This window comes from Drosophila biarmipes, chromosome X (genome assembly GCF_025231255.1).
Source record: "Drosophila biarmipes strain raj3 chromosome X, RU_DBia_V1.1, whole genome shotgun sequence".
Taxonomy (NCBI): domain Eukaryota; kingdom Metazoa; phylum Arthropoda; class Insecta; order Diptera; family Drosophilidae; genus Drosophila; species Drosophila biarmipes.
In genome coordinates this window covers 24587218-24610077 of record NC_066611.1, presented here as the reverse complement: position 1 = coordinate 24610077, position 22860 = coordinate 24587218, and the positions used below count along the sequence as shown (strand labels likewise).

Genomic DNA, 22860 nt, shown 5'->3' with positions numbered 1-22860 from the left:
CGCCAGTCAGTCAAGAAGCGGCTGAGACGAATGCGGCTGAGCCAGCGGCCCATTTAGGCGCTGCACTGCCAGAAACGGGGGGCGCAAAGGCCCTCAGGAAAAAGAACGCCAAACTGAGATGCAGCTCCTGGCTGAATGCAGTCTAGTACATTTCCCGTATTCCAGAACTCGATTAAACCATATCTTTTAAACACCACAAAGGATACTGCTCTATACTGTAGCATACTTTTGGCCACCATTAAAAAAATGTGGCATGCTGTTAATCACCTTTACGCAAGACTAATAGCCGCTGATCAATGTGGAATGCTTGCAATTTAAAATGTGATTGCTTTTCTTTTCCAAGTGCTCTCTAGCAGTCCATTATTACTGCTCCTTGTCTCGCAGTGTAGCAGTGCCGGAAAGTATGCAACACTGCGCCAACCGCTTGACTGAATGACGGTTGATAGTTGGAAGGGAAGAGGAGTGGGTTCCGGGTGGTTCTCGGTCTGCTCTCGGGGGGTTTCGTGGGCTTTTGGGCGGCTCGGTGTGGGGCTTAGTGTCGGTTGCCTTGTCTGTGGCGCTTGTTTGCCACGTTGCCATTTGGCACATTTCGAATGAGCGAACGAACGAATGAGCGTGGCACGGAACAAGATGAACCCTCGGAAGGGGCCTGGGAGGGGTGGAAGGGAAACGGGGACTTCTCTTTGGTCTCTGCCGTTGTTGTGCAATTGCAAACATTTAGCATGGCGACCTAAAACAGTTGGCACACAAACGAACACGCTACAACCGGGAAGGGCGCGGAGAGGTCTCTGAAACGGCGCAAAGGAAAGTAGGGGAAAGTGGGCGCAGGAAAAGCGGGGCGGAAATCCATAAACCCAAATCGAAATGAGTAATTGAGTCGGCAGCAATGACCACCAAAACTTAATGGTTCCTGTAGCCAAAACGTTATTGTAATTTTTTACAACAGAAGCCCACATTTAAGTCATCAAATAGCCGTTTGCATGCGCTTTAAAAGGTATTGTTTCGATATTTTTGCCATCCAATAGAGCTCGCCATTTAATTAAGGCCATGTACCATTTATAAATTGCATAAACACCTAGAGCCATTCACAAATTGCTGTGAACTGAATGCATAAATGAACTGGGGCCGAGGACCTTCTTCATTTCCCCTCTTTTCATGCAGGTATATATTTTCGCATTTACTCAGGCTCGGGCTGTGAATAGCATTCATCCTCCCACTCGACCGCCCGGTTGGAGCTCACAAATCAACAAATTTGAGATTTAAATTCAGTTTACCCACCTCCGAAATCCCCTCCCCTTTTATCCGCAAGCTGTTAATGGCTTGCATTTTATTCATACAAATCTCATAAAGGAGGGTGCGAAAGAGCCGGCCGGAGTGCGAGCGAGAGGGCGTGGGTGACAGGTGGATAATGGGGAAAATTGCATTCTAATGAAAAGCATTTAAGACAAAATCAACAACAGAATTGGCCAAAAAATGCAAACAAGTCCAGAGTGGCAGGTGGGAGAGTTCGGTGGATTTTGGTCCGGGGTGAGGGGTTTTTGAGTGGCCTTTCAGGGGCTTGCGCTAGGTTGAGGGTTGAGTTTTTGCTCTGCCAAGCCGCAGGCCCTATTGTGTACTTTAATATATCCATATTACCCATATCCCAAACACTTATAGTACTTCAATATTTTTTTATATCTCTTGATATATTATACAATTTGTTTAATCTTCACCAAAGACAAGAACCTCTTTTGCTCGCACTTCGAAGTAAAATGTGAGGACAGGGTATTTCGAATGTTGGTAACAGAAGACGAACTTTATTTTCGTGCGTTTCCACAGTACACGAAATGGATCAAAATGTGCTCTATTTGGCAACAACAATGGGCGCGAGCAGGAATTTGTCGAGGGGAAATGCGGGAAAAGTGGAAAAGTCGAAAAGTGGGGCTTGTTAAGCCCTGTCAGTGGGACACCAAAAGCACGGGAAGGCGCAGAGGCAGGGAGAACTCTCGCTTCGTTTCAATCAATTAAGCGCCAATAATTAATTCAATTGATTTCATTTCAACCGGGATTGCCCCTCGGCTTTTCCACCAGCCGCCCACCACCCCTTCTGAGCGCCGCAATGTCGCTGGGGGTGGAAGAGCGGCAGAGGGCGGGGGAGGACGCTGCAGAATGTCTAAGGCCATTTGAATCTCGAGCGCCATTAATTCATTTTACAATTTATGGCATACAAGGCGGCCCACTCGTTGGGAAGTCGATCAGAACTTGCAACTCTGCGATTAAAAGTATACATTTGTTCTTGCCGAGGTCCTAAGTTCCCCGCTAGTTTTGCGAAACCAGAAGGGGACTCCCTCCGTGATGTAGCTTAAATCCGTGCTGTAGGCTTTCATAATCGTTTTTATAGCCAACCACGCCGACTCACCCTGTATATTTATATAAATTATTGCAGATTTATATTTTTGCCGGGTCTCTGCGGTAGTTTAATGGCTTCGACAGCTGCTTCGGGGTTGAATTCGTTTGGGGGAGGTTTAATTTTAATGGCACAGCTTTTAGGGGACCGAGAGCTGAAAGGCTGGGAAATACCCTCGCACAGAGATGTTCGGAGCTTATGAAATTATTCACCGAAGTCCCAGCCCGCCCACGTTTACTCCACACATTTGAATCTGGCTCAGCATCTGCATACTTGTCAGCATTTAATATGAAATAATTTCTTTTTGTTGCCCTTTTTTGTTGCCCACTTACCCGGCAAGTGAAATCTTTTTGGCCAACAACTTCATAAATTCTCCGCTCTTGTCGTTGCAGGTAAATTCCCACAGCAAAGGCGACCCGAGACTTTTGTTGAATGTTAGCCAAAAATCCATTTACATAATAAGATACCAGGAAAACTCGAGCAAAACAAGCTGGCGGGCCGGGAAGACAAATATGGACAGTGAACCCGGTTCGACTAATGCCGCATAAGTCATGCATAGTGACTCACTCCTGGAGTTTGGCAAGAAAATTAACAAAACATAAATCGTGCCAGGGCCCTTTACATGATAGAGAGACACACGGGTGGAGCACATTGTAGGCGTGTAAAAACAGGGGGACGAGAATGAGTAATACTTTCCCGGGGCACTTGCTCAATTCCATTTGAACGCCTGGCTTTAGTTTTCCACAAATGCTGTTAGACTGGTTTTCAGACTTCTTTGATTCCAGAGACTTATAAAACCCTCAAAGTAGTCATTTGAAGGGATTAGGATAATATTAAGTAGGCTTACATGGTATTTTTTAGGAGTACTACGTATATGGCTCAGATGATATAATAGTACAGAATGTAAGCTATACTATTTTAAAAGTAGAGAAAAATATCACATAATCGGATATAAAGTTATAAATATTCCGAATCAGGAGGTATTTTCGGGGAAAACTCGAGTCGAATGTTTGCGAAAAACACAGATCTGGGAAGCTTTATATACGGGGTCCGCGTCTCCATCATTTATTTGGACATTCTTCAGGCTGGAAGCGAAACTTTGCCTCTCAGACGCAGCCATTACTCTTTCAAGCCCCTGGCCCACGCCCCTGCCCGCTCGCTTAAGCCCCTCGCCGCTGGGGGGCGCCACTTTGAAAAGGCACAACGAAGGAAGAAAAAATTCACACTATAAAATCATAAATTACGCCATTTAAGTGGGTCAAATGGAGGCATTTGTGCGGAAGACACCCCGCTGAGGGGTTTTCCAGGGGCGGGCACTGGGCCTGGGCCGCGGGAGGGGCAGGACCAAGAGGATACAACGACTGCGGCGTTTTCCATGTTACTGGGTCACTGCAGGCACACACAAATTGCGGTGAAAGGGGGTTACAGTTCGGTTTTCTGCCGGGCAGGGGGTTTCGATATAAATGAGCAATGTTAGGCCTGTCGAACCCCGGCCCCTTGTGCCCACCCGGCGGACGCCACTGGGTTGTTGTTGAGTAAAAGAAGCCGCAATAAAACAAACGAAAAATGGAAAGCGAAACGGCAGCGGAAAAGCGGCAAATGGTGACTGGTAACTGGGAAATGGGAAATGGAAAACCGAACGCGGACGACGTCATCGCTGCCATTGTCGTCGCTGCCGCTGCGCCGCAGTGGCAATTATTGCAAAACAAGGCGGACCCCCTTCGGCGCCCCTGCTGCATCGCCCCTGTCAGCGTTTTTCGTCTTCTGCTGCAGTCACGTTGACAATTTTTCCAATTGCAGTTTTCCACAGCGAGCGGCAAAACTTCGCCTTCAGCAGTAATCATTTAACAGGGTCGGGGGTTGATCGGTTTGGAAAAATGGAAGGGGGAAAGTGGCCACTGACGACCAAGGGACTTAATCAATAAGGCCTCAATGTTGGCTCTGCTTTCCATTGGTTCTTTTACACCGATGCCCTCGAACCGGGGGAATGTCGGGTTTAAGGTAGTCCCGTAAACGGCGCCTAGTCGATGGCATTAGTATTATTATTGTAGTAGCTTAACAAATCTTTCTTCTACTCTTACTTTTTTTAATTTAGAGCAAGACAAGATACAGTAATAAGGTGGCGCTGGGGCATGCCTCTTCGAACCCATAAATGGCCATAATACATTGAAGGCCAAACAGCTTGGGACAGCTTTATCTACATGAAACAGACATCCGTCAAGTAAATCCAGAGTGGAGTCGGGGGGCACTGGAACCTTCGCTTTTGTGTTCGCATTTGTTTTTGGTCCGCCGCAGCTGGAATTTCATTAGCCCAAGTCGCGGAACACAGAGGCCTCCCTGATTCGCTTTCATGTTCGGGGTCGTCCTGCCCCGGAACCCCGGAACCCCGGAACCCCGGAACCCCGAAACCCCCTTTCACCCTATTCGTCCGTGTGTCATGTCACGGCTGACTGGAGGAGTTGCGAGTGTCGAGGGCTATGGCTCATACGTCGCTGGCTTGCATTATTTTCCCAGCGACTTCCCCTGCCCTCGCCCTTGACCCCAATTGATGGTAATTTTTTAGCTCGCTTTTTGCTCCCTGTTTTCCTCCTTTTGTTTTTGGTGGGCGAGTGTCCCCTCGGCGGAAGGCTGACAGGAGATCCGAGATATTTGCATGCCACACGGCTTAGATGTGGGGAAAAACTCGGGGGAATGTGCCGCACAACAAGGTCTATCGATCTGAATTGGCGAAATACCTGCTAGGGCTGGGTCGCAACGAGAAAAATAATCCTGAGTGTTTTCCAGGCATCTAGTTCGCCCTGCGATATTAACAAACTCCCCTTTGCCTACTTGGGCATACGCAGTGTGTTTTGCGGGTCAGTCAGCCTGCGAAGGCACTTCCATTAGCCGGAATTTATGGGCCTTTATTTAGTGCATTCGACCCGAAGCGTTTAATGTGGCTTAAATTCCGCACCGACTTATCGGCCATCTCTGTCTAGCTATGCAAATGATATATGCACACTGTGTGTGTGCGGCCATATACCACTGATATCTGGCTCACTAATCTCAGATACAAACAATATATTCAAAAAGCGACCTAGATCCTGGCCAGCGTTCGAGCCACAACAGAACAAGGATGGCGATAATAATACAATGCCGGGAGTGGGTGGGGCCGGAAGGAGGGAGCAGTAGGCCCTCGAAGGAGGGGGCAGGGTGCTTCGCAAATTACACTCGAAATGAAATGTGGCCCTCAGTTGTTTGCCTCACCCTCGGCCCGGCATTTCCATTTTTGCTTTCCGGCAGGCGGGCGAGAAAACGGGCAAATGTCAGTGCAAAGTGCAAGGGAATCGGTGGGCGGCGGCGGGCGTGACACACGAATGAAGAGTCCCGAAAAATGAAAACATATAATTGGGGCTTCAGAAGTGGTGGGACGCGAAGGTGGAATCCTCAGGAGCCCTCAAGGGAGTTTATTTCCTTTCATAGCTTTGTTGCAAACATATGGAAGAAATTCGAAAATGTTAGAAAGTTATAGACAATGCTTTCCTGTATTTTCAAGCCAGAAGAGTTCTTCAGTCTTCAGTCTTCAGCAAATCAAATTCAAAAGTGGCAGTCCTTAAATACACTTGTAAGCAATTGGTCCAGACGAATCCAACTGAGTAGTGACTCATGTCTTCTGAAAACGAATAAACGGGGTTTTCCCTGCCTAGTTAACCAACTTATCTCGGCGATAATCATCCCCTTGGCCCCAAAATAAATAAACTTGGCTGCGGCACTCCATTCGCATAATTCCGGCACTCGAAACCGCGAGTGGGAACATTAAATTAATTTAAGTGGCTCACTCGCTGCCATCCAAGCAATTGTCAGTGCATTAATGCCGAGCACATCGGCGAATAGTGCCCTCCATCCTCTATCCTCCACCCGGGGACTCCAAGGCGGGCTTCGCTGGCACACAGGAAACGGAAACGGGCAAGTCTCGACGAGAATCCGTTTCCATGCGTCGGCCCTCCTCGGAATTGCCTGCAATTGTGCGGGGGAGGGGAAAACAGAAGCATAAAATCAAATTACAAACTAATATTACTCACAGTGCGTTTGCTTTTCCGTATCGTTAGTTTTCACTGTCAATTGACAAAAGAACAAAAGTGAAATGGTATGTTTTCCGTTTTTTCGGGGCGATGTGTTCGGGGCGGGGGTGTTTTTGTGCTGGAAACTGCAGCAGTGGCGGAAAATAAAGCAAGACAAAGGAAAGGCCAAGGGGAGGGGCGAGCAAAATACACAAAGGAAGAAACAAACATGAAACAGCAAGAAAGCCAGTTATGCATGTGTGGGGTGGGTTTTCCACGGCTTTTCCAGGGCGGGGGTGTGGCCCCAAACAATGCCAGAAATAATGTAACGAAAATTGTGTCGACGTCATCGATACGCAAAAATGACGTGGAGCCCGCCAATAACCGCAAATAGTGGGGATATTCGATGGAGATATGGCGTACAGGGTGCCATACGGCCGCCAATCCTTGCTTGGTATTCCAATTTACTTCTGTAAAACTAATAATAGTTAAAGAGAGCTACGTCGATGCTTAAAATCCGATGCCGTAAATAATAGTTTTCCTGACTTTTCGGTTTGTTTGCAGACAAGAGGTGAAACGGTATCAGTTTTGACACTATAACATACTTACCCCTGAAAATCAAGACCCTCGAATAATGTCTAAGCCGAATTCAAAGTGAAAAATGCAATTTTAAAGGGGGATCTACAGGGTATTCGCTTGACTGGTCTCTTCGACATTATTCCCTGTGGGGCCGACTTGTCGGCTTGTTGTTCGCTCCCCTTCCCACACACACCCGCAGACACCAGCCCTCACACAGCTGTGTTTGTGGGCATGTGTACGTACACATTACGGAATCGGGGCCAGCAGGCATCAAAAATCACGTATACGTCAGCGCGGCCAGCGGCGTCGTTGGAGCTTATCTTATCCCGCGCTCGGGCTGTGCTGTTCTGCTGCTGCCGCTGCTCCCATAATCGCACAGCCCATAAAAAACGCATTGTTTATGCGACGTAATTGGACACCATCGCATCGCAAAACCGCCCACCTCCCACCGCCCGCCGCCCACTGGCATTTGGTCATCATGGGATCTTCGGCGCGACCATTTTCAATGCCATTAAAAGCGGCCATTGGGCGCGTGTCCGCACAAAAGGCGTTGTCGGGGGTGGCAAGGGGTGGGGTGCTGCCCCGCCTCTGCCGCCCCCAGGGACAGCCCCTTGTTGTTCGCTAATCCTTCGCGCACTTTATGCTGCTCACTTGGCTGGGCAGGCTCCCAAGGCCCACAAGAAAAACGAAACATCCCCAGGAGTCCGGCGATTTCCAGCCGGATTTCTGACCTGAACAACGATAACGAACAACGAACACCGAACGCCGAACGACGGGTGGGGAATTAAACTTTTCACGACACGAAATGGGAGATCTAAGGAAGGGAATGGCAAACATTGCGATTCGATTTTCCAAAGTAGGCCGACGTGGGATTAATTATGCCTACTAAAAGCAGTCAATGTGGGATCCTAAAATTTACAAACAAAATATAAGCAAGCTAGACATCAACTCACCTCTGAAATATATTCTCAAGGGCAGTTTAGTTTTGCTTCGTTTCTTCAGAAATAATTCCATTATATTTATTTGCTTTGATTTTAGTAAAATTAATCAGAATGCCCCAGAAACGTCCGTTACTCCAGGTGCATTGTCAAGTGTTAAAGTGTCCACGCTTCGGCACAGCTACTTTCGCCTGACACGGCCGAAACGCACTGTACCGGCGAGTGGGGCCCGAGAGATCCTGTGCAATTTCGGCTTTAGTTTCGGCTTATGTAAATGGCTTATCGAGAGTGAGGGAGAGGGCTGCTGCGGGCCGGAAAGAGATAGACAACTTGGCAAACAAGTTTTGAAGCGATTTTCGCTTTAGTTTATGTTGGCACATAATTTCTTCTTCCCCTCGCTTTTCCTCCGCTTTCTTTCTTCTCCCCCTTTTTTTGCATAATTTTTCGTTTTTGGCAAATATTTTGCCAGGCAGCCAAACTTTCTGGCCGCACACACAGATGCACACACGCACCGAACTCGTCGAAAATTTCAAATTAAAATTCTGCAAAGTTTGCCATGTTCCCATGTATGAGAGTAGCTGTGTGCGTGAGTGCAAGTGTGTTTGTGTTTGGGCAAACACTGCGCATAATTTTGCTCAAATCTTTGACAAATATTTTCACATGCTAATTTCACGTGAGCGAAACCGGCCCAAATACCAAAAAGGCACTCGGAACCCTTCTCCCCGCCCCGCCCCACCCCTTTCCCGAAGTGCTTTCCCGCTCCACGCCCACCCCAGGCACCACCCAGGCACCACCCACCACCCCCACCCAGCAAATGGACCAAAGGATTTATTGTTGCATAATCAAATTCCTGGGGATAAAACAAGCCAAGGAAATTGTCAGCGTTCCTCAACTTTCCACGCTGCCTCTCTCTCGAGAATTTCTGGTTTGGTTTCTGGCCCCGGGGACCCGGGGCGGCTGGCTAGGAGGGGGCGTGGCCGGCCGAACTATTCACAAAGTTGGCAAGAACATAGCTGGGATACTCGGCTGGTCCAGCGCTCGGCGCCTTGGAATTAAGTGCTAAACAAATGAGGCGCTGGCGAAAATTGAAAAGTTCGGGGGCACTTGTGCGCAAGTACAGTGAACACGGGCCAATTGAACAGTTTGCATTCCAGAGCATTAGCGATCTTCCCTTGTGGCTTTTCGCCATTTCCCTCCGAGTAGAAACCCTGTTAGGTCTGGCAATCCTCATTTCCCGCTGTGCGGCTTTAATTACAGCCGCTTTTCCGGGAGGAAAATGAATGGCAAAATGGGAGAGCGGGAGAGCGGGAAAGCGGGAAAGCGGGGAAAACGGGAAAGCTGGGCCCGAAGAAGCATTCCTGGCGCCGGGCACGGGCTGCACACACACACCACCTATTCGGTGGCCACCTAAATTCCGCTTTCCCTCGCACGTAGTTAAAAACTTTTCGCTTGCAATTTTTCTTGAGCTGGCAGAGCCATTATTTCTGGCATTTGCCCTCTGCCCCCGGCTTAAGAGCCCTTAACCCCCGCAGCCCCATGTGCAACGTGCAGCGTCAACCGAAAAGCTCTTTCAATTCCCCGGGTCGAGGGTAAATTTAAATGCAGCTTCGTCTGCTTTTTTCCGCCGCCTGCACCATTTTCGGGGGTTAATGTGGAATGTGGAGGCCAGTGCAGCAGGGGAGGAAAAAACATCTGTCAGGGCTAAACCGTGTCTGCCGAAGAGAGGGGTGAAGGAAAATAGAGTAACGGGGCAGCCCCAGAGAAAGCTGACAAATCTGAAGGAATTGGCCCCGAAAACTTTTGGACTTGTGTCAGCAAGCCCCGTGCAGCCCCCTCCCTGTAACCCTCCAACCCAGTCGCACGGGAGTTTAATTTTTGCTTTCAAAAACAAGACTGCTCCCAGAACGCATCAATCAACGGGCAGAGATTGATGTGTGTCCACAGGCGGGCTGGCGAACCATCCCCCCGCCCTCCGGCACGCCCACTTAATTAGCTTGAAGAGGAGAGGGGGGGGGGGGGGGGGGGGGGAGAGAGGAATACCCAAATCCTTGGCCAAAAGAGCAGAATCAGTCCCGATTTCCAGGCAATCCTATTACCAATAATTGAAACTTAAGCTGCCATTAGCTTTTGCTTAGTTGGCTCCCAGGACATATAATTCCCCCCACACACCCCCGTAGGGTTATGGCACCAGGAGAGGGCGGGGAAATCCGGGGAAAGTTGGGGCCTAGACAAACATTAGCATGTATTTTTATCATTTATATGCATGGCAGGCCCATGAAAGTCATCTTTATTTTATACACCCAACTTGGAGCAAAGTTATGCGGAGTAGCGGCGGTACACCCTTCGTATAAGCATTCGGATTTGGGCAGTTCGAGCTCGGAGAATTGAGGGCGAAGATATGCGAAAGTCAGGAGTAGTTTTATCTGCGACTGAAGAGTTATAGGGACAAAGCTTGTTTCAATGAGAATTGCAGGATTCTTCGAAAAAATACCTATTGTTATTTAAAATTAAACAGAAGCGCAGTTAGTACCATCAACGAGTAAAGGACTTTTTCCAATAACTTCCATCTTCTATCACATTCTTAAAAGGGGATGCCCCAAAGTTAGGGTACTCGCACTGCTCTCCGACTGCTCTTTATTAGGTGAGAAGCGACTGAGGTTCCTGGCGAGTCCTGGAGTCCCGGAGTCCGGGAGTCCTGGAGTCCTCAAGTCCCGGACTCCTCTGAGTTACGACCGCTGCGACAATAAACCGACGCTCGACGCCGTGACGTAATAGATTTTACGGGCCCATAAACATTCATAAAACATTCTTGACCGTAACTCACATAATCGTGTAATCTTGCCGCCTGCCCCGCCCCTTCGACTGCCGCCCACCGCCCACGGCCCCCCGGTTTTGTGTTTCATTAAATAATTCATTTAATTTGATTTCGGTTGGCGCTCCTCTCGTTACTTTTTTATTCGCGCCAGCAAATCGATTAGGAATTCACATGTATACATGTGCGATATATGGCGGGTCCTGTGGCTTTTATGTGCTCCCCTATCGAAATTTATTTGACAGCGTATCCAACGGATACTCACCCTGGATGAGCAGCAAACGCTCCTCCCACCCCCGGAAAACCCTCTTCGACGTACGCTTAAAAATAAACGGAAGGAAGTGCTTGAAATAAATCTAAGCTGTAATTTTGGAAGATGGAATACAGCTCCAGTAATAACTTATCACAAAAAAAACTACACCTATCTATGTACCGATCTATCTATCTAACTACTTATCTATGTATCTTTGTCTGTATGTATGCGGGGGGAAAGTGTTTAGTAGGCCTTAAGCTTTCGCCGTTTTTAATGATGAGAATTACCTATCTATCTATCTATCTATATATCCATCTATGTTTTATCCACATTATCCATTAAATGCTTATTATTTAACAATAAAATTTAATTGTCGATTTAACTTAGTAATACTTAAAATCCAAAGTTCTTTATTTACTCAGCAAATTGTCAATAATCTAGTTTTGCTCATTTCAGACACCAGGCGAACATAAACGTATGGCAGGTGTAAAACCGTTCAGCTGGTCTGTTTATTTTATGCTAATTGGAGATGCCATCGTGACTGCTTCCCCTTGTCACGGTCTTATCAATTACATGAGGTTTCGTTTTTATATTGTGCCTTTCGTGACTATATCGTGACAATCCCGCGACGAGCTCGTGACGAACTCGTGAAATCGTCATGCTTGCGCATCTCTAGTCTACGCTTTGTTCTGAGCCAACGGTTCTTTCCCGTCGAGATCGCTTGCTATTGGTTCTTGGAGGACGGGAAACATGGAAGGGGCCGCCATCTTGAAAAAAAAACAGCTGTTTAAGCTAGCTTTTGGCTACCAGCTGGCACGTGCTGTGTTTTCTGAGCGCCTGGTGTCTCAGACTCTTGCACCAAGCATTTCGACTGAGAAAATGTTACGAATGTTACGGGTAAAATTCTTGATTCCTAATTTCAGACACCAGGCGAACATAAACGTTTAGCAGGTGTCGAAACGATCAGCTGATCGGTTTATTCTGAGCTCATCGGAGATGCCCTCATGATTGCTTCCCCTTGTCACGGTCTCATTAAGTACATGGGAATCCATTTTTAAGTCGTGCTTATCGTGACTAGATCGTGACAAGCTCGTGACGGACTCGTGAAACCACCATGCTTGCGCATCTCTCGTCTGCTCTATTTTCGCAACCAACGGTTCTTTCCCATGGAGATCGCTTTCTATTGGTCAACGGGGAGAGGGGAAATATGGAAGGGGCCGCCATCTGGAAAAAAAACAGCTGTTTAAGCTAGCTTTTGGCTACCAGCTGCCACGTGCTGTGTTTTCTGTGCGCCTGGTGTCTCAGACTCTTGCACCAAGCATTTCGACTGAGAAAATGTTACGAAGCCTTGGATTTATTGGGGTACATTTCTTGATTCCTAATTTCAGACACCAGGCGAACATAAACGGTCAGGAGGTGTCGAAGCGATCAGCTGATTGGTTTATTCTAAGCTTATTAGAGATGCTCCCGTGACTTCTTCCCCTTGTCACGGTCTCAGCAAATACATGGGGTTTCATTCTTATGTCGTGCTTATCATGACTGGGTCGTGACAGTCCCGCGACGAACTCGTGAAACCGCCATGTTTGCGCATCTCTAGTCTGCGTTTTGCTCTTAAGCAACGGTTCTTTCCCATGGAGATCGCTTTCTATTGGTCAACAGGGGGAGGGGAAATATGGAAGGAGCCGCCATCATGAAAAAATCAGCTGTTTAAGCTAGCTTTTAGCTACCAGCTGCCACTTGCTGTGTTTTCTGTTCGCCTGGTGTCTCAGACTCTTACACCAAGCATTTTGACTGAGAAAATGTTACGAAGTCTTTGGATTTATTGGGGTAAATTTCTTGATTCCTAATTTCAGACACCAGGCGAACATAAACGTTTAGCAGGTGTCGAAACAATCAGCTGATCGGTTTATTCTAAGCTTATTTGCGATGCTCTCGTGACTGCTTCGCTTTGTCACTGTATCAGCAAATACATGGGGTTTCATTCTTATGTCGTGCTTATCATGACTAGGTCGTGACAGTCCCGTGACGAACTTGTGAAATCGTTATGCTTACGCATCTCTAGTCTGCGTTTTGTTCTTAAGCAACGGTTCTTTCCCATGGAGATCGCTTTCTATTGGTCAACGGGGAGAGGGGAAATATGGAAGGAGCCGCCATCTTGAAAAAAACAGCTGTTTAAGCTAGCTTATGGCTACCAGCTGCCACTTGCTGTGCTTTCTGTTCGCCTGGTGTCTCAGACTCAAACACCAAGCATTTCGACTGAAAAATTGTTGCGAAGCCCCTTCGATTTGTTGAGGCAAACTTCTTAATTCTTCATTTCAGACACCAGGCGAACATAAACTTTCAGCAGGAGTCGAAACGATCAGCTGATCAGTTTATTCTAAGCTTGTTAGAGATGCTCTAGTGATTGCTTCCCTTTGTCACGGTATAAGCAAATACATGGGGTTTCATTTTTATGTCGTGCTTATTGTGACAAGATCGTGACAAGCTCGTGATGAACTCGTGAAACCACCATGGCTGAGCACCTCTAGTCTGCGCTTTGTTTTTAAATAACTGTTGTTAGGAAGGAGAGGGGAAATCTGGAAAGGGCAGCCATATTGCTTCTTAAGTCAGCTTCTGGCTACCAGCTGTCACTTGCTATGTTTTCTGTGCGCCTGGTGTTTCGGATTTCTAAATTCCGCATTCTGACTGAAAACAAGTTGCGAAGCCATTCAATTTTTTCAAGTAAATTTCTAGTTTCCTTATTTCAGACACCAGGCGAACATAAACGTGTAGCAGGTGTCGAAACGATCAGCTGATTAGTTTATTGTAAGCTAATTGGAGATGCTCTCGTGACTGCTTCCCTATGTCACGGCCTACGAGAATACATGGGACTTGACTCTAATCTCGTGCTTATTGTGACAAGATCGTGACAAGCTCGCGACGAACTCGTGAAACCGCCATGGCTGAGCATCCCTAGTCTGCACTTTTCTCTCAACCAACTGTTCCTTCCAGTAAAGGTCGCTCTCTATTGGTCATTTAAGGGGAGGGGAAATAGCAAAGGGCAGCCATATTGAAAAGTAACTGTTTTGTAAGTTACTTTCTGGCTACCAGCTGGCACTTGCTATGTTTTCTGTTCGCCTGGTGTCTCGGGTCTGTAAATCCCGCTTTTGGCTGAAAATATGTTGCGAAGCCGTTCAAAACCTTGAAGTAAACTAGTGATTTTTCAATGTGGAGCACCAGGCGAACAGGAAAATTAGTAGGAGGCCAACATTAAGTTTTCAAGGCTTTGCTAGAGGTGTGCCACTTCAACGAAGTGTAAAGCCTCTTTCGCCGATCGACCGGTTGCCCATCTCTGGTCTGCTTATACCGAAATAACGGATCTCTTCCAGTTCGAAAATGGCAACGCCCACCATCCACTTGCTGCGGACTCTGTTCGCCTGGTATCAAACATCAAGAAATTAACCGTAAAACTCGCAAGAGCAATTCGATTCAGTCAGGAAAACAACGGCTGCATTTAATTTTCTGCAGCCCCCAAATGTAGGCAATGAAAGCATCGGCAATCGCTAGACTAGGTTGTTAGCTGCTGAAAACGATTAAAGCCCCGTAAAACAGGGCAGTGTTATAACGAGCACAAATTATTTTTGCATAATTTGTTTAATATTTATTCTGAGGGCTATGAAAAAATTCTCCTAATAGCTAGATACAAACACTAAGCTAGGGACTAGAGTGATAGTTAACTGGTTGGATTGCGAGATGCACTTATGTGCTAGTACACTTTACAGTCATTGCGTATGCTGCAGGACTTCAGTACTTAGATGCGAGTGTTGAGCCCCCTAAACTATTCACAGATAAGCTGACCCAACGCACCAAGAGGGGAATAGCCATCGGCTATTCAAGTGACCCGTTTGGCTCAGTGCGGAATCTGTTTTTCATGGACCTTAGGAGGATATTTTTTCAACCACCCTACCTTTTCGGCTTGCATTTACGAGCTGTTTGCCGTCTATCTTGGTTAGCAATTGACATTGAATTGATAATAAGCAATAGCCAATTTGGCAGCACTTTTTCCACAAACGCTTTCGGAAACCCTCTCAATGTTCGATGGCTCTTCGTTGGCTTTTGAAGGTCGTCGCTGTCTTGATTAGCAGAAAAGGCAGTCGGCTGCCTTCGAGAGGCCCGCACTTTTGTTAGCATATTTTCCGAGATTTCCCCTTGAGGTGAGCACCAGCACCCCCGCCAGCCGAACATCAATCAATTGGCTGCGAGACTTGTCTCAAGGTACTGGCTCCTCCACCTTGATCTCGCAGCGAACCTCTGTGGGAGGAAAAGGCAAAAACCGGGGGGCAGCAGGGCCGGAAAATTGGAAGGGAAAATCGGAAAAGGGGCGGACTCAGCAGAAAAAGAATCCCCTTTTGATGTCGTTGCAGAAAATGAGATGGGAACGTGTTTATCTAGTCGCAGGGCCGGTCTAATCAGCTGATGATGAGCGATGAGCTCGGCATTGTCCTCAGTTCGGTGTTGATTTAACCCTTGGGTGCCCGGGCCCAGGCCCAGGCCCAAGCCCAAAACGTACACATCCTTGCGGGACACTTTGACTAATTAGTGCGCCAGCGGAAAATGATCAATTTGCATTTCAGAGACGCCAATTACTATGGCCTAAATAAACTCGGGCTCGCCAAGAGCGAGGGGAACGAAAAAGGGTTGAGGGATACTTGGGTTTTCCTCTTCCTGAAGGCTATTCGGGCCGAAACAAATCGTAAATGGCCAAAGGTGAGGCGACACATTTGAAGAAATTGAATTTTCAATTTAGGGTTTCACTATCCCTGGCCCCTTTACTCCGCCCCTCGCTAAACTGCTCGAGTAAGCTAAAAATTTTATCACTTGACAAAAACATACATTTTCCCTTAGCCATCCCCTCAACCCCACCGGACCGCTTCATCTACTTCTTAACCCACGAACGCCCCAAGGCATGCGCCGAATTTTATGGCTTTGACGAGGTGAGTCGGGGGCAGTGCTACTTCATATTCAAGTCCCGAAAGGCTAATAAAGCATAATTTAATGAAGCATATATGGACGCTGGCCCAGGACTTCCGCTTTGTGTAAACAATAGTTTATAATTCGCACACACACATGGGCACGGGGCAATAAAAGCGGCCCTGCAAAAGGGTTAAACACGCCGGGACTGAAATGAGCGGGGAAAACAGGAGCACCGGGGGGAGGCCGGGCATTTTTCCTGATTGCGGCAAATACCCTTTCGCATCGAGTGGCCTCACAGGTAATACAGCAAATTGGGAAAATAATACGGCTCATAAAAAAGGCGCTTTAAAGTTTGTTGGAAACCTTTGGAAAAGAAAAATTGGTGCAGAGTCCTGAGTGCAAAATTCTAGTTACCATGTAGGGGCTAATTTCTCCAAGCAAATCGATTAAAATCGAACCAGCGCCCAATTGTATGCTATGATATGCTTAAAATTTAATTTTGCGCATGTAGACTTGTTTATTATTGGGCTTTTTTTAATAGTTTGTATTGGACATCTTATAATTTAGACATTGTAAATATTTATTATTTTATTTTATTTACTTATGCTGGTCCAGGCGATTTGAGGACCAAGATGAGTACCATTTGGTAGTTGAAATACCCAAAAAGGGTAGTCTGCACTTGTTTCCCGGGTTAAAGGCTTAAAGTGTCCGTCTAAAATATGTTCTGTGCGTGTGTGTGTTAGCCCACGTTTCAGTGTGGCGGTGGCGGTGTGTGTGTGTGTTGGCCCGACTGTCGCTCGCTTGAGCACGCCTACGTGCCTAAATCAAAGGCGGGGAAGGGGAAAATGCGGAGGGGACTCCTCTGAATAGGCCGCAAAAGGTCGTGATAAGGCCAGCAGCCAGGTGAATGAATAGAGGGCCCCAAGATGAGTGCCACAATTGAAAAGCCTCCGAGTGGGTGGAAAAGTGGGGGAGGGCTTGGAAAAAGCTAGGGAAAAAAGAGGCAGCACTACTGACCACTTTGCATTAAGTATGATTGCACTTGGTCGAGATCTGGCAATTATAGATATGCAATGTGAATGTGTCTGGCCTGCTAATTACCATGATGGGGATTATGGGGTTGAAAAAGCGGGGAAAAACTACTTTTCACAAATTTTTTTACTAAAACCTAGCTTGACTCTATGTCCTATATAAAACTGGGCGATAAAGTGGACGTTTCCTTAATTACATCACTCAGACCTTTTGGAAAAAGTGCCTTAAAAACCTTTTCAAGGCACTCCCTATCTTTTATTTAAACGTATTATATTTATTTACAGATCTATATATTTTTAAGCTTCTTTGAAATTAGACTCCTAACATTCGAAGCCTTCTTAAAGGGGATGGTTGCTTTTGAGTTTTTATTAGGCCTTGTGAAATCAAGCAATGTAGACTTCAACTTTCGTAAAACCAAATCGAAAGTCACCTTAAAGTCAGCCCTATATTTCGGTTTTCAGTTTGCCGTCATCGTGATCTCACTGCCATTTGAACTCCCACCTGATGGACATCCAGCGAAGGTTCCGAGCTAACCCAATCTGTCCGCTGTCACCTGTTTCACCCGTCCGCTGACCCCACAAAAAAGCAGAAAGAACACAAGAGCCAACTAAAAAAGGTAAAAATCCACTCAAACCCCAATCGTTTTTTCTTGCGGCATTTAATTTGGCCACACTCGTGGGCGGCGGGGAGGGGGTCCCCTTTTCGGGATCCAGAGAGGTCCGATCATAAAAACCAGAAGGGGAAAAATGCCAAAAAAAGGGAACCCCAAAAAGAAGTGCAAACACACATACAAGCCGCAAAACGAGCAGCGACACAATATGCTAAGGCTTTCCCTTTTCCGACTTTCCCCATTTTCCCCACCCAGATACTCCCCTGAATTTTCTGACCAGTCTGTCCTTTACATTTTAAATTTTATTATTTTTTATCGCTGCGCACATTTTTGAATACCCTCTCAAAGGGCTTACAAATTTGTATGAAAAATAAATAAAAAAAGCGATTTTTTAAATTACTATCATGTCTTAAAGTATGGAACAAAATATTTAAAGCTCGAAATTTTTTAATGAGACTTTTAAGGGCTTTTATTTCTATGAAAAACTAATAGAAAACAAGTGAATTTTATAAATCACTATTATTAAAGGTGTCCAAAAGTATGCCACAATATATTACTTAGATTTACAGTGAGTACTACAAATTAGTTCTTTTTCAACGCTTCTTTGTTTTTCTGGTTACAGAACCATATATTTATTTCCAATTTCTCTATAAACGTAGAGCATTTTTGCAGTTCCACCTCTTAAAATAAAACTACACCTGGCTTTTTGTCTTATTTCCCGCTATCTGGATGCCTAACGCTTTTGCTCGGCTGGCTGAAAACAGCAAAATATGCTTTTTCCAGCGACACCTTTGTGGAACTCAGAAGGTTTATTGCCGCCTTTTGTCTTTGGGTCCTTCGGTTGTGTCCTTTGCTTCCTTTCGCTTTTTTGCGCCCTGTGTTTTTTTGTTGCCGGACACCTTTTCGACTTTCTGGCCACATTGTGTTGATTTTTGCACGGAGATAGTCCTCGTGCTCGTGCTTCCTTTCCGCCTTCTGTTTGAGTTCCTTGCGTGGTGCTGACAGGTAACTCAGATTACCTGAGAAAGTTAAACAACTCGCATAAATTCATGCATGAGTATGCGCCGAGCCTGGGAAGGGGTAAAATATATTTACTTAATTATTTTTCGTTACCCACTGTTCCGGGCGCCGGCGAAAAAAATTAAAGGGAAATTATCGAGCTACCTGTTGGTTGTTTGGCGGGTGTAATTAGATTATAATTCGGAGAGGATGGCACAATGCTGTCCTTGTGGGTGAAAGACAAGCCAAAGTAGATTTTTAAGAGACTATACATTATAAAGTGAATCAATTTGAAGAGCCAGCGTAATTATTAATCTTACACCATTGAGAAATATTTAAGAATGTAAAAACATTTAATTTGAACTGCTTACTTGTTGAAGAACACCATTTGTTAGATTTTAAATATGGGTACAAAAACACGGCTCAACTTAAAGCATTTTTTAAGGCCCGCACCACGCTCTGATTGCAACTTGATTTAACAAAAATCGCATGTGGAAAAATGGCTTACAAGTGCAGCAGGAGCCGACAGGCGATATCCCTGGGATTCAGTCTGTTTTGCATATGGAATCAATAAGAGATTTAAGCCGAGATGCAACGCAAGATGACCACATTCTGCCCGGCCCTTTGCCTCGTCCTCCTCCTCGGTCTTTTCGTTTTCCATTTCCATTTGCGGTGCCTGCAGCTTTTTATGGATAATCGATGCTTAAAGTCGAGACGCACTCAAAGGAAAGCGGGGGAAAAGGACGAAAGGCGAACAAAAACCTAACGACAGCTTAATCCTTTTAAAACTGAGACCACATAAAAGCTGCAGAAACAAAAACAACAGCAGCAAACAGAGAAATAAACCGCAAAGCGGCAACAAAAAAGAAGAAACCGTAGGAAAAGCCGGGAAAGCGAGGGAAACTGAAGAAATCGACGACGATGGATGATGGGCGATGAGAACAATAAGGTGCTTGAGAGGAACATCCATTTCCCACCCGCTCTCCCAGCCTTCCCAGCCCCTTTTCCACTTTCCCAAAGAGTTGAAGCGACAGCGTGACACAATAAAGACAACCAACACACGCCAAAGGCAGGGTGTAATAACTATAAAAATAAACCGATGACAAAAAAAGCGGAAGAGCGAAAAAGTGGAAAAAAGCTGGGGAGAGCCAAAAACAGACGGAAAAGTAAGCCCAGAAAAGGGGATTAAGTGGGGGCAAGAGCGCCCCCGGGGCAGCAATAATACCTAGGAAAAGCCCAGCCCCCCGTAGGGGAAGAGGCATTTTGTCCACGAGTTTCCTGCGAAAAGAGCCACAAAAATTTGGGAAAACAAATCTGCGCTTTTCGCGAATTTACAATTTGTTTTCCCTACCATCAGCCAAAAAATCCATACAGGAGTAGGGATAACGAGCCTTAAAGCTAAGCCTGGGCTAACCCAAAAACAAGTCCATAAACAAGTCATATTATCATCTGAAAAGGGAGAATTTACATTTTTAGGGATACATTTAAGTATAATTCTTAGACTGACGAGACAATAGCTCTCTTTTTCATTACTTGACAAAAGACCGAAAATTGTTTCCCTTCAACAAATCTGGAAAACAGAAAATGTACCCATCTCTTCGACCTGCTGACATTTATTTTCCTTTGTCTCGAAGTGTGTGGCAAGAACTGAGCTGCGCTGCTGTGGCACTTATTTGTTTTTCTTGGAAGCCATTAAATATTGAGCAACACTTGAAGTGCAGGTCCTTCGCGTTTCCCCGATCCCTGGACGCTTCCCCAAGTTCCTGGGCCATAAAGCGTGGCAAATTTGTTGCTCTTAAGATGCTCATAATCGGTTTTGCCAGGGTACAGGATACGGCACACACACAGCAACACTTTACGGCCTTAAAGCTGTCTTTCGGCCAGGAGTTTCCAGCCAAATTGATTATTAGACGAAGGCGATGGCGATGGCGATGGCGAGGCGAAACTTTGTAAATTTCAACACGTACACAAATCCCATAACAAAGCCTTTTAATGGCAGCCGGGAAGAACTAACAAACCACATTAGCAGCGGGATTGGATTGGGCCTGGAACGCTGTCCCGGGGAACTTGAGCCGAAGTTGCCACGCATATTTGCCGAGATTTCCGGCACGAAAGGAAGACATAACACACATCCCGCCAGCGGACAAATCCAATAATAAATCCAGGACACTTAACGCCTCGGCCGCAGCCACCATGACCCACAAACCAGCTGAGGGATTGCCCATATTCCTTGGGAGCAGGAGCAGGAACAGGAATGGGAACGGGAATGGGAATGCGAATGGGCTTGGAGTGGGCAAATTGGAGTTCGGCAAGTTGCCCGAACGGGGGATGCAAATCGCAGAGGACCCAACGGAGCGGCAAGCGGCGAGGGACTCTTGGAGAAAAGTGGCGGAAAACGGGGGAAGCACTAAGGATAGTGCCACAAATCCGTATCACCCATTTTCGGGGCCCTTCTTTACTCCCAGCCCTCTGAGTTTTCCTTGGCTTAGTTCGGTTCAATTGACTGGGCCTTAAGCCGGGAATAAAGTTGTTAACAACACTTCGATCGATCGTATTCGCATAAGTAGCAAGTACAGCAAAGCTCCGGGAAAACCTAGAACAGTGGCGTGGATTCTAATTTTATTAGGTGACAGTATTTTGCGCATTTGAATAAATTATGATACTACTATGTTTGATACCAACAAAACTGAAACCCTATTTAAGTCTAAGTCTTTTATAATTTTAGCAAGACGTGTCACTGCTTACCTAAAAGGTTCCAATAGTTTTTCAATATTTTTAAAATACTCTGAAATACAATTCATATTCATTAACTAAAATTATAGGGTGTATCCCAGTCCACTTCATCCACGTCTCCGCCCTGTTGTCCTCGCTGGATTTTCGGTAATTTAATTGAGCTTGCGGTCACAGCGCCGAGGAATCATGGCAAATTACTTGATTCTGATTTGATTTGCCGGATAACAACTCGACCGATTCCGATTTTCCCGCCCCGGGATTTTCCGCCCTGTTGTCGCCGCCAGAAGCCGATTTTCTTTGTTTCAAGAGGCCACAAGTACTTTCGGCCAGAAGGGCGCATCCTTTTTTGCCATGGCGATGGCAAAATGATTGGGCCAGGATGGGACTGCGATTGGCAGTAGGCTCGGCTCAACTCGTCTGATTGCCCAAAACTAATTTGAATTTTATTGATTCGACTCGCGGTCCTAGAGCCGAGGAGCCAAGGAGCCAAGGGCCCGCTCGCCAGCCATTCGCCTTTCCAGGTCCCTGGCAAAGGATTGTGTCCCGAGTGCTTTTGATCCGCAATTCGGGGCTCCCTTTTTAATATGCCAAATTGTCTTTTAATGTGATAAACGCATATGCTCATGGAAATCGCATTATCGACGCATCACTCGGACGTCCTTTTTTGGGGAATTTGCATGCATTTATACCCGTAAGTAGCTTAAGTCGGTGTGACAAATTTTTGGTCCTCTTTTCGGTGGGTTTGCTTACAAAATCCTGTCGCTTTCGGTCTCCGTGTGTGTACTGAAGCTTAGGCTAGTTTCCAGGGGATTATCGAGGCTTTGGGCCCTGAGATTTGGGATCTGAGTGTTGTACCTCAGCTTAGACTTTTCAGTGGAGCCCGCAAGAGCCCATTGACATGAGCAAATACAACCTGCTCTGCGGCCATAATCTCACTAATAACTACGCACGAGAGAGTGAAATCTGATTTATTCAATATTTGCAATCGCTTTCCCCTTCAACCAGCCCTTAACTCCAAAGATGCCCTGCTAATAAATTCGGAGAGCAAAAATAATCAAATAATTGCAGAATATACGGAATACACAGAATATACTGGAACAGGGACAGAAACACCCACCCACATACACATGTTTTCGGCTGTTTTATTGCCATTTTATTTCATAAAATTTACGAGCCACAAAAAGTTTGCCACTGCGACCGGGAAAAAAGGCCCGAGCTCACAATGGAAGCACCCAGAAGATATAGTGAATGTGGAAGCTGTTTGCCAAGAATAATAAAGTTGAACAAAGCACCACGAGTCTATCAGTCAAAAGTGGCGGAAACCGTGTCCTCTTTGCTTTCTGACTGGTAACTTAATATTGATGACGCTGCTTAGGAGTCCCACCTCCCCGCGAAGAGTACTGGGAGCACAAGCCCCAATAATCCCGACAAATCGCGGTTAGTTCGGGGTAACCGAGTGACACTGGCTTTATGACGCGCACTCTTTGCTGCAGCAAGTGCGGCGACTACAACGTTGTAATATCTA

General features: G+C 46.3%; 1 protein-coding gene and 1 long non-coding RNA gene across 4 annotated transcripts in view; one reads left to right on the top strand and one right to left on the bottom strand.

Annotated features, from left to right (window-relative positions):
* LOC108027540 (innexin shaking-B) overlaps nucleotides 1-22860 on the top strand; it is a 153982-nt gene that overhangs the window by 65432 nt on the left and 65690 nt on the right. The gene's annotated exons all lie outside the window — the stretch shown is intronic.
* Nucleotides 5882-6485, bottom strand: LOC127012520 (uncharacterized). Its single transcript, XR_007766024.1, has 2 exons — nucleotides 6448-6485; nucleotides 5882-6382 (listed from the first exon to the last, which is right to left on the bottom strand). It is a non-coding gene; the product is annotated as an uncharacterized LOC127012520 (long non-coding RNA).